Source organism: Eschrichtius robustus, chromosome 3, assembly GCF_028021215.1.
Source record: "Eschrichtius robustus isolate mEscRob2 chromosome 3, mEscRob2.pri, whole genome shotgun sequence".
NCBI lineage: Eukaryota > Metazoa > Chordata > Mammalia > Artiodactyla > Eschrichtiidae > Eschrichtius > Eschrichtius robustus.
The window spans coordinates 67,290,958-67,302,167 of NC_090826.1; the positions used below are offsets into that span (position 1 = coordinate 67,290,958).

Sequence of the window (11,210 nt, forward strand, 5' to 3'; positions counted from 1 at the left end):
TCTCCCAGGAAGGAGAATAAACATCCTCTGACTTGATACCAGATAGGTCCTCCTTTCTCTTTGTTGATAGAAGGGTTTTAAGACAGAATCCAAAATCAAAATGGTGCAGGGGAAACGTGCAGGGAGTTTGCAGGTTCCTAAGGCACCAGTGCCATGTGTTCCAACCTTCATTCAGCAAATATCTCCCAACCACCATCTAAGTGCCAGATGCTCAGAAAATCAGCCTCATTCACTGTTGACAGCCATCAAATCTAGTTGATTCTCAAGATATTGTCTGACTTTTTTCTTCTCTGATTTAGCTGAACAATAACAATTTATAACTCATTCCCTTCGAAAAGCCCCATGAAGAGCTAAGCCTGGTCCTGACCAGAATGGAAAGTTGAGCTTATTTCATCTTCCATCAGTTCCCCTTACTGTCTATCTCTCAGTCTGTCTGAAACCTCAGTGTGTAAGCTACACTGGTGCAAAGAAGGGATGGAGTCAGAGAAACAGTGGATTTCTTCAGGCAAAAGATGAGGTCTCCAACGAGGGAAGTGACAGCAGAATTAGGTGCAGATGGTCGAATGTAAAAGCTATTTCAAAGTGAGAACTGATTTTTTTCTCTTACAGGTTATTACAAAATATTGAGTATAGTTCCCTGTGCTAAACAATCTGACTCACTTTGCTGTACACCTGAAACTAACACAACATTGTAAATCAACTATACTTCAATTTAAAAAAAAAGAAAAAAACAAACAGAAAAACAAAGTGAGAATTGATAGGACTTTGTGACCCACTGAAGGTGGAAGATGGGAGAGAGTAGAGACTCAAAACTGCGTCTGAAGTCACACTCCAACTTAGAACAGGAAGGAAGCTGGGCCTGTGTGTGTGCCTGTTTGTCGTTGGTGGGGGAGGGGTGTTTAGGAGGCTCATTCTGGGCACATTCCTTGGAGATGCCGCATTGAGATGTTTTGTAGATAATCAAATATCATCTCCCTCTCTAGAGAGTGGCCTGGGCTGGAGAATATAGGTCTGGGGATCAGCAACATAGCAGTGGTTAATAGAAGCCAAAAAAATAATAAAAAAGGATACGATTACTTCAGGAGGGGTTGTAGAGCAGAGGTCCTAAACTAGCCCTGCAGGTGGTTTTTGGTTTTGCTTGTCATTCATTTTTGATTCTTGTTTTTGATGATTTGACAATAAAAGATTTTTCTGAAAGACCGAAGTTTTGTAAAATCGCACACTAAAATAATAGGACTTTATGGGGGAGATAAGGATGAGGCAAATCACTCAAAACCCATGTTTGTAACCAGAACATTAATAAAGATAACAATAATCTTATTAAATTATCAGCACAGTTAAAAACCATGTTAAATTCCTAATAATTTTCTTTTGGTGAGAACATTTAAGTTTTACTTTCTTAGCAAATTTCAATTTTACAATACAGTGTTATTAACGATAGTCACTGTGTTTTACATTAAAGCCTCAAATCTTATTGATCTTATAGCTGAAAGTCTGTACCCTTTTACCAACTTTTGCCTATTTCTCCCCCTAATCCACCCCCTCTCAGCCCATGGCAACCACTTTTCTACTCTCTGTTTCTAAGGGTTTGGCTTTTTTTTTTAAAGATTTCTCATATAAGTGATATTATGCAGTATTTATTTTTCTCTGTCCATCTTGTTTCACATAGCACAGTCCCCTCAAGTTCCATCCACGTTGTTGCAAATGGCAGGAGTTCCTTTTTTCTCATGGCTGAGTAATATTCCATTGTGTATATATACCACATCTTCTTTATCCATTCATTCACTGATGGACACAATTGGCTATTGTGAATAATGCTGGGGTAAACATGGGAATGCAGATATCTCTTTGATATCCTGTTTTTATTTCCTTTGGCTATGTACCCAGAAATAGGATTGCTGGATCATATGGTAGCTTTATTTAATTTTTTAAGGAACTTTCATACTGTTTTCCATAGCGGCTGTACCAGCTTACATTCCCACCAACAGTGTGCAAGTGTTTCCTTTCTCTGCATTCTCACCAACACTTGTTATTTCTTGTCTTTTTGATGATAGTCATTCTGATAGGTGTGAGGTGACAGCATTTGCATTTCCCTGATGATTAGTGATGTTGAGCACTTTTTCATGTGCCTGTTGGCATTTGTAGGTCTTTGGAAAAATGCCTATTCGGTTCCTCTGCCCATTTTTTAATTGAATTGTTTGGTTTTTTTTGCTATTGAGTTGTATGAGTTCCTTATATACTTTGGATATTAACCTCTTATCAGTTACATAATTTGCAAATATTTTCTTTCATTCACAGTTTAAAACCATGTTAAATTCTCAATAAATGTTTTTAAAAAAGAGAATGACTAACAGCTTGATAGAAGGTGGTGTGAGGAAGGGTTGAGGCTGCTGAGTTGAAGAAGAAAGAGCAAATGTACTAATTAAGGCAAACACCCAATAAGTATTTCCAAGCCAGAGTGTATGCAGGCTTAAAGGAAGAACAGGGAATGAATGTACTTTGTGTACTTTGTGCTCAGCAGCTGTTACTCCTTGGTGTCAGATGATGAGAAAAACCAGTAGAAAATGAACACCAACCTGTCCCAGGTACTGATATCAGTCTCATCTTCACCAGGGGGACGCATAAAAGAAACATTCCTTTTCCTCCTCTGTCCTACCCGACCAATAATATATATATATTTTTTTATTAATTAATTAATTTATTTATTTTTGGCTGTGTTGGGTCTTCGTCTCTGTGCCAGGGCTTTCTCTAGTTGTGGCGAGCGGGGACCACTCTTCATCGCGGTGCGTGGACCTCTCACTATCGTGGCCTCTCTTGTCGCGGAGCACAGGCTCCAGACGCGCAGGCTCAGTAATTGTGGCTCACGGGCCCAGTTGCTCCGCGGCATGTGGGATCTTCCCAGACCAGGGCCCGAACCCGTGTCCCCTGCATCGGCAGGCAGATTCTCAACCACTGCGCCACCAGGGAAGCCCCCGACCAATAATATTTATGCTTGTAATTCCTTGCTCTCAGCAAAGGCCCTGAAGAGATCAAAATGACTGTATTCCAATTTGAATGGATTTAGCATGAGGGTATTCAGTATCCATTTAGCCACAGCCTGCACCACTCCCTATTGTCTTTACACCCCCTCCTATCCCAACCATTACACAACGTTTATGTTTCCTGCTTTCTCTCTGTTGGATTTTCATTTGCAGGCCCTTGTGTAGAGAAGGAAAGAATTTAGGGGAAAAGCTCACCTTTGAGGGCAGGCCAGGAACTAAAAAGTGGTCACTAGAGAGGTAGACGGAGCATCGGGAGAAAATGTTAGAGCTGAAACCAGAGGAGGGGAGGATTTCAGAAAAACAGAGTCGCAAGTGTGAGACGCAATGGAGAGGTCCTAAGAGAGCATTGGATTTATGGGGCAGTACAGCACTGGTAACTCTGCCAGGAGCAGTTTGGGCATGGTATGGTGAGGGCAGGGGCAGGCTGCCACACAGGGAAGTGGGGCTGCAGAGAGGGAGGAGCAAACGTGCTCCACTCTTTCAAGAAATTTGATGGGGAAAGAAAGGAGAGAGGAGCAGCTTTTACAGGGAGGCACATTGAGAGAATTCTCTTTGTACGACGAGGAACACTTGAGCATACTATTTTTAGACTGAAGACAAGTAGCTACTGGAGAGGAAAAGGGAAATGATTGAAGATGAGAGAGCGAGAGCACGAGAAAAGACTAAATGGAACAACTCTCCAGGGAGCTTATTTCCATTACATAATTCACTAAACAAATGTGGATTTGTCTTTGTTTCAGTTCTAGCGCCTTCGGACTGGAGGTGTGATTTCTGGTAATACATTTACAGAATCTCCCCTGCCCCTCTTCACGCACACCCCAGTAACTGCTCTGGGTAGAGCCTCTGTAGAGATCCCCGTACTATAGTGCTGAGGACCAGAAAACATCTGTTGGCAGTGCTTTTGTCAAATTGGAATGAAGGGTTGCATCCCTGGAACAGCCAGGAACTGACGCAGGCCATCTCTGCTGTGACCCAGCCCTGAAGGCGGTGAGCGGATCTTCAGGATGAATGAAGCCCCTTTATTACTGATATATCGTCTGTCTCATTATGCTTCACATTTCAAACGTTGTTAATTTTTAATTATTTACATTTAATTATCTGCATCACTTAAGCATCCAAATTCCACAGCTGATGTTCTCAATGAAATATTTACGAAACAATCAATCCGCTTGGATTCCACAGAGCTGAATATTTTCAATTTGCAGCAAACCTCTCCTCCAGGAGGCTGCCTTCTCATACTTGTGTTCTGGATGGACGTGGCTGCACTCTGGGCGCTTGTGGCTTCAGCTGTGGCATCCGCTTTGTCTCAGCGATGCTCTGTCAACTCTAACGGGACGGATGGCCCTGCTCAACATTAGTGTTAGCAGGTTGAGTGCCATGGGGACACTCACGCCATCTCCCTTCTCATTTCTCTTCTGTTAGGGCTGGAAATGCATCAACAGGGAGCCAGTTCTGGTGATAGGAAAGCGCAACAGTCTTATTGGTGGTCAAAAGACAGAGGCAGGATGAAAACTAATCATAGCTCCCACAAGAGATGGTCACTCACACAACTGATCAACCAGCTGGCTTTTCCTTGCAAAATCAGGACCCACTGTCAATGGGAATGTCATTTCCAGAGCAAAGGCCAAAGGAAGCAGGCTTATCCACCCTGGGCTCCCTGACACAAATATCCCACAGCTCCATCATCCTTTGTGCAGGAGGAGGGGGCCCAGGGTCAACAAAATGTGCAGTGGTTTCACTTGGTTTTCCAAGAGTGGAGTTAGAATTATGCTAATCTACCTGTGCTCACAAGTGGGGTCTCCCTGGCAGCCTCTTACAAGATCACTGAGAGGGTTGATTATGTGATGTATCCGGGAGAGTCATCGAGAGTAAGGGATATGCGTTAGACTTTCATTCATTCCACAAGTATTTACTGATCACCTGCTGTGTGCCAGGCACTGGAGAGGCAGAGGCAAACAAGACAGACCTAGTTGCTACTTTCATGGAATTTATATTCCAGTAAATGTAAGTCCTCCGGAATTTGAATCATGACTGCCACCTACTTGCTGAATGACTTTGCATAAGTTAATGAACCTCTCCAGGCCTCAATGTCCTTATCTGAAAATGGGAGTAATCAGAGTACCTCCCTCAAAGAGTCACTGTGATGATTACTTAGTTATGCACGTGCAAATGCGTGTAAAATTCAGGAATCATAAGACTGGCACCCATAGCCAGCTTCACTGAGTTGTTGTAGCTTAGTTATGCATGTATAGTTTCACTAAAACTTGTATTTGAGGCATTTAACAGAATTAACATTTTAATTATGAGTATTAAATTAAAATTGTTATTACGCGGCACAGCTCTAGTTTAAGGAGCAGTTGGAGACAAGATACAGAAGATGTGGCTGTGGTGACCAGACGTTAGAGAGGAAGGACTTCTGAGTTCAGGTAACGTCAGACCCATTAGTATGCAACCTGGCATGAAATAAGTGTTCAATAGATACTAGTTGTTGTCAGTATTGTTACGCTTATTAGGCCCTGAAGTCTTCATAAATAAATAAGACTGACATAATGGAGCACAAGTGTGGTACTTGTACATATCAAATAATAATAAATGTTAGCTCACACAGACACGTGTTAGTGTGCCTTTTTTATGACAGGCTATTTCAAATGTGTATTAAATGGAAGGAACCTTAGAAATGATGTCATCTGGCTCCCTCAGGGTGATGAAACCTGAGATCCTTAGGAGTAAAATAACTTGCCCAAGTCACATAGTGAGTGGTAAACTGGGAACCCAGATCTGGTCTTTTGCCCCAGCTGGAAAAGGTCTGCTGTACATACACTGCCTCTCTTTGAAACACCTCATCTCACATTTGATGAAAATGGTGATAAGTTAGGTCCACACCACATGGCAGCTGCAAACACCTTTCCCTTTCATGCCAAGCTTAGTTACAAGCTTTGGAGTGCACCTATTTTGTCTTCCCTGGCTCCTCACCTTTCTGCCACCTGCCTTTTTGGATTCATAATAAAAATAAAATCCAAACACAAAAATCGTAGACCTGACAATTGTAGCTGGTTTCACTGGATGGCTTAGTTATGCTTGTAGAGATTCACTGAAAACTTTTATTTGGAGCCTCAAAAAATTAGCATTTTTATTGTGAGTATTAACTAAAAATTGTCATTACTGGGCACAGCTTTAGTTAAGTAGCAGTTGTAGGCAAGATACAGAAGCTGTGGCTATGGTGACCAAATGTCAGGATTGTCAACTCGGTAAGCTTGGGTGATGAGTCAGGCATCGGGTAATTTCTTGTATCACACAAGCCTCTTAGGAACTACCTCTGTTCCTTCTTAAATATACAGTGTTGTGCTCAGTGGTTTGCACTGAACATGTAACAGGCAGCAGTCAGGAAAGTCGGTTGGCAGCTCCTTCTAAAATAGACCTGAGTTTATCTTTGTGGCATATAATTTCCCATGCTGAGGAGTTCACATCATCATCAACATAATGACAGGGCCTACAGCAGGCAGTCCTGAAGTACTTCTAAATCCAGGTGCCCCCAACACCACAGCTCTTTCTAGCAGGCTGGGGAGAAGGCTATCTAATTCCATCCATGAACAATCGGATACAAGTAACATGAGAGCTTAACCGGAAGCTTCCCCCCGCCGCCCCGATGTCTCAGTATGTAATTCATGCTTTTAATTCAGTATTGTGACAAGACAATACATCTAGTTCACGGAAACCAGTTCTAAAATATGAAGACATGTCAGCAGCCAAGGTTCGGGTTGTACACGTTTCAAATGGTATGGGATTTCTCTGGAGTACAACAATACATATTGTGTTCTTTAACAAACAAGGGTGTGAGTTTGCACACGTAGGGTGCAGCAGGAAGGTTGTGGCTGCCCGGCAGATCATTTACTTAGTCGTCGTGTGCTGAGGAGCACAAGGGTTTGAGTGTAGACCCGTCAAAAGAGAGGAGGCCTGTGTGTCCCCACTGCTGCTTCTCTTACCCTAAGGCTGCCCAAGGTGATAGTTTTCATCCTGGTAGGATGCAGAAGTGCTTCCCCTGATACACGGTGCCAGAAATCTAGAAGTAAACGTTTCCTGGTTCTGTCTGAGAATGCTGGCAACAATTCCTGTGGAATTGCTTTCATTTTTTAAAAGAGAGAAATAGATGGCTATTGGGTCACTTCCACAGCTAACAGTTTATAGGTCAAGATGATCCGGAGCTAAGAAATGTGATAGTCGTTATGAAAAAGGGAAAGCTTTGTTTAGCAAAGAATTTTTGTTTAATCATAGGCCCAAGGAGGCTGAGTATAAAAAGTATTTAAGGTACCAAGAATAAGTTAGATTGCCCCCTCTCTATCTTCCTTTCTTATCCCCCTAATTATTTATTCTGCACCCCCTACCCACCCCTGAGAGTGTGAGCCACATGGAGGTAGGGATGTTTGTCCATTTGCTCACTGTGTATCCTCAAGGCTTTACACAGAGTCTGACATATGCAGGTATTCAGTATATACTCAATGGCAAGCAAATGAATGAATGAGTGAATTGTAATCTGAAAAACTGTCCTTCCAAACGAATTCACTTGTGGAAATAAACTAGCACATTGCCTGTAAAGCAGCTTCCTTGAATAAGGGCAAGCTTTAAGGTTCACAGGAGATTTTAGCATCAGCCTAATGACACCGATTTTCCCTGGAAACTGTTCTCTGCTTCTCTCTCCCAGTTTGTCTTCCCCAGCATTTTTTTTTTGGATCTGTAGTTATAGCTTTTTCTCCCCAGAATTCACCTGAGGAGAAATTGTCTTTTCCTTACATTTGAATCTTAGCAAATTGAGGAAAACCAACTTAGGCGAACATCTGACCATCTTTGGAAAAAAAGAGGCCAGGAAGCTCACGATAGACGGTGGCACTGCTGCCTTGGGGATGCTGGGCAGCTTGGGCCCGACCCGAGTGGTTCTCCTGGGAAACCAGGATTGACTGGATTCTCTCCTGACTCAGCAGAAGTGCCAGGGCCATGCCAGTCACAGGGTGAAGCAGCTGTGGCGTGGGCCCTACACAGCGAGGGTCTGTAAAACCCTCCTTACTGTCCTGAGCCCCGTCGGGAGTTCTAAGATTCCAGGACTCACCTAAACCTGAGAAAGGGTGTCCAGAGGGCCCGGGGTTAACGCTGAGTTGTTCTTTAGGTACAAGATTGCAGTTTCCAATAAAATGGGTTTGTGATGCCTGAGGTGATTTTGCGGGAGAAAAAAAGGAAGATTAAAAAGGTTGTGTCAAAATAGTGTTTTGATTAGACCAGAAGCATAATTTTAGAAAATGGAAAGTAGTAGAAATGCAGTAGAAAATGTGCTTGGCCCTGCCCTCCCGGGAGGAACGGGAGTGATAAACCATCCCTCGCTATTTCCAATTTTTCAGGTGTCAAATAATTCTACATTTTGTAGACTTAAATTTTCTACATTGTGAAAAAAGAATGAATGTACAACCCCATATATTTAAGCTTCTATTATTGCATTTGCCATCTTTTTTAATTTTTGGAAGATATTTCATTTACCCTTTTCAGGAATATATATGATCCTGTACTTTACTTTCTCGTGAAGGAGGGAGAGTTAAACAATAAGCTTCTTGGTTTAGGAAGAACTAATCAGTAAATTTTCCTCCTGTTCTCCAGGCCTGTGGCAACTATTTCTTTCCTGACAACTGAACTTTGCATCCCAACCTCCATTACTCTTAATAGAAGCCAAGGCATTCTCTCCCCCTTGCTGTGCTATGAGAATCATTTTTCCTCTGAGTGGAGTAATGGCTGTGAAGTCATTTAGGTATTCACAGAAAAAATAGCCTTTTACTGTTGTTTTTTATTCATTCCCGGAATGAGGCTAAGAGAAACCCTGTTCCATTTTACTGTAAATACTATTAATCCAGAGATGACTTCTTAGTACACAGACATGACTGGTTTGAATTTAAATGAGTTGATATTCAGAGTTTTCATCTAGACTCAGATAAAACAAAAACTTATCCAGTGACTGTGGCTGAATTTAGAGTTGCTACTTAGATTGCCTAAACAGTCTTGTATTATATTTTCAGTACACCAGGTATGAAAAAAAGAGAGTAAGAGCTACATTCCACAATTCTGAGGTATATTAGATCCTGAAAGTATATACTTCACCTCCCTTATTGCTGACTTATTCATTCCTGACCTCATTCCCAAAGAAACTCACCCATTTCCTCCACCAGGTCCAGGACCAATATCTTATTTTAAGTAAGAAGTTTTCACTCAAAAATAGGTAGACTTTTGAATTTGACAAAGTAGAGATTAGAGTTATGGTGCTGTTTTAAGAGAAGAATTGGAGAGGTCTGATTCCCAATCTACATAATAATTCAACAGAATTTAAGGCTGTCTTTAGCACTTTGCATTAGCAGCAAGTAATTACCTCCAACTAGAATGAAATGAGGGTCAAGAATGGTCTCAAGCAATCAAGTGGAAGTGTTACTTGCTTTATTGAGCATGCTAATACAAAGCTGCATTTGGAAGAGTTAAAGAAGAAAAATGCCTCCAACCCAAATTGCCTTGTGAGCTTTTTTTGCAAGAGTGGGCCAGAATGGTTTGTGGATGATAAAAAAAGTTTAAGTTGTTTAGTTTTAATACTTTAGATGACTTTACCTAGGAATTTAAGTGATTTGGGATTCATGTTTTTGCATCTAAATTTAATGGTGCATTCTATGTACATAAGGATAAGCAGACATACATTTTTTGGTACATGTAACTTAACTATTTTCAAATAGATGTGCCTATTCCTGAATGGATAGGTTGGCATCCTACCAAATTACAAAATTAAGTAGATATGAATTAGTATATGGAAGTGTTACTGAACCAAACTTGGGTTCGCCCACCCACCGCCCAGCAAAGCCAATCAACTGACACAAAACTGCTGTGAAGGAAAGTACAATGTCTATTTGCAGGGCTCCAAGCGAGGAGAATGGGCAGCTCATGCTCAAAAGACCCAAGTTCCTCTATGGTTTTCAGGGAAGGTTTTTAAAGGCAACATTTGGGGTGAGGGTTGCAGGGTGCATGACTTTCTTTTGATTGGGGTGGTGGTTAGGTGACAAGGTGGAATTTCAGGAATCTCAAATCAACTTTCTGGTTCCAACCAGACTGGGGTCAGCACGTTGTCACCATCCTCCACCTGGTCAGGGGTCTTAATTTCTGCATAACAACTCAAAGATATGCGTCAGATTGTTATGTATATTCCTTCAGGAGGACTCTGTCTTATCACTGAACTGTTGTTCAAGCTATCTTGTTTAATTGCTTTTCCTTTGTTTCTGCATTCCATCACTTCTCTAATTAGTAACTGTTTGAGTCTTCTCTTTGGAACTCAGGGAAGACATAGGAGACTAAAATCTTTTCAACAGACAAGAAAGGGTGGGGGACACAGAGGCTTTTGTACGTGAGAGGGCCTCACAGGGTCCTGCTCAATTTCAATCCCCCCTTTTCTTTAATACTTCTTACTCCTGAGGGGAACAGGGGTGGGACAAGAAAGGGAATTAAGTTTTAGATAGAGAGGTTAATCATACTTGTCAGGGGAACTCGGTTTTAGCAGGGGCCCCAGTTTCAGAAGTACTAGCTGAGTGCAGTTCCTCTTGTGAAATTCTAGGCTTATAAAACGTACTGATCCAAACTCAAACACATTTTTATTTACTCAGTTATCCATGATTCCAGTCTGCATCGGTAACAATTCAAATTCATAACAATAATTTATTTATTAGCAACAGACTAACTTTGAGAATAAAAATGCAACCAGGGCGAGAATTCCTGAATTTGCTTTTTTTTTTCATTAGACATTAACTGAAGTTTAGGATGAATAATATTTTATACATCTAGGTTGATGATAATATAAATAATCCTGGCCTAAAAGCTGTATCCTTTAGCTTTAAAAACATTTTTTCTGGGAGCTTCCCTGGTGGCGCAGTGGTTAAGAATCCGCCTGCCAGTGCAGGGGACATGGGTTCGAGCCCTGGTCCGGGAAGATCCCACATGCCGTGGAGCAGCTAAGCCCGTGGGCCACAACTACTGAGCCTGCGCTCTAGAGCCCGCGAGCCACAACTACTGAGGCCCGTGCACCTAGAGCCTGTGCTCTGCAACAAGAGAGTCCACCGCAATGAGAAACCCGCACACCACAACGAAGAGTAGCCCCCACTTGTC

At 41.9% G+C, this 11,210-nt stretch overlaps 1 protein-coding gene across 2 annotated transcripts in view; it reads left to right on the plus strand.

Annotated features, from left to right (window-relative positions):
* The window catches only part of ST6GALNAC5 (ST6 N-acetylgalactosaminide alpha-2,6-sialyltransferase 5), a 180,185-nt gene that overhangs the window by 77,149 nt on the left and 91,826 nt on the right, over positions 1-11,210 (plus strand). The gene's annotated exons all lie outside the window — the stretch shown is intronic.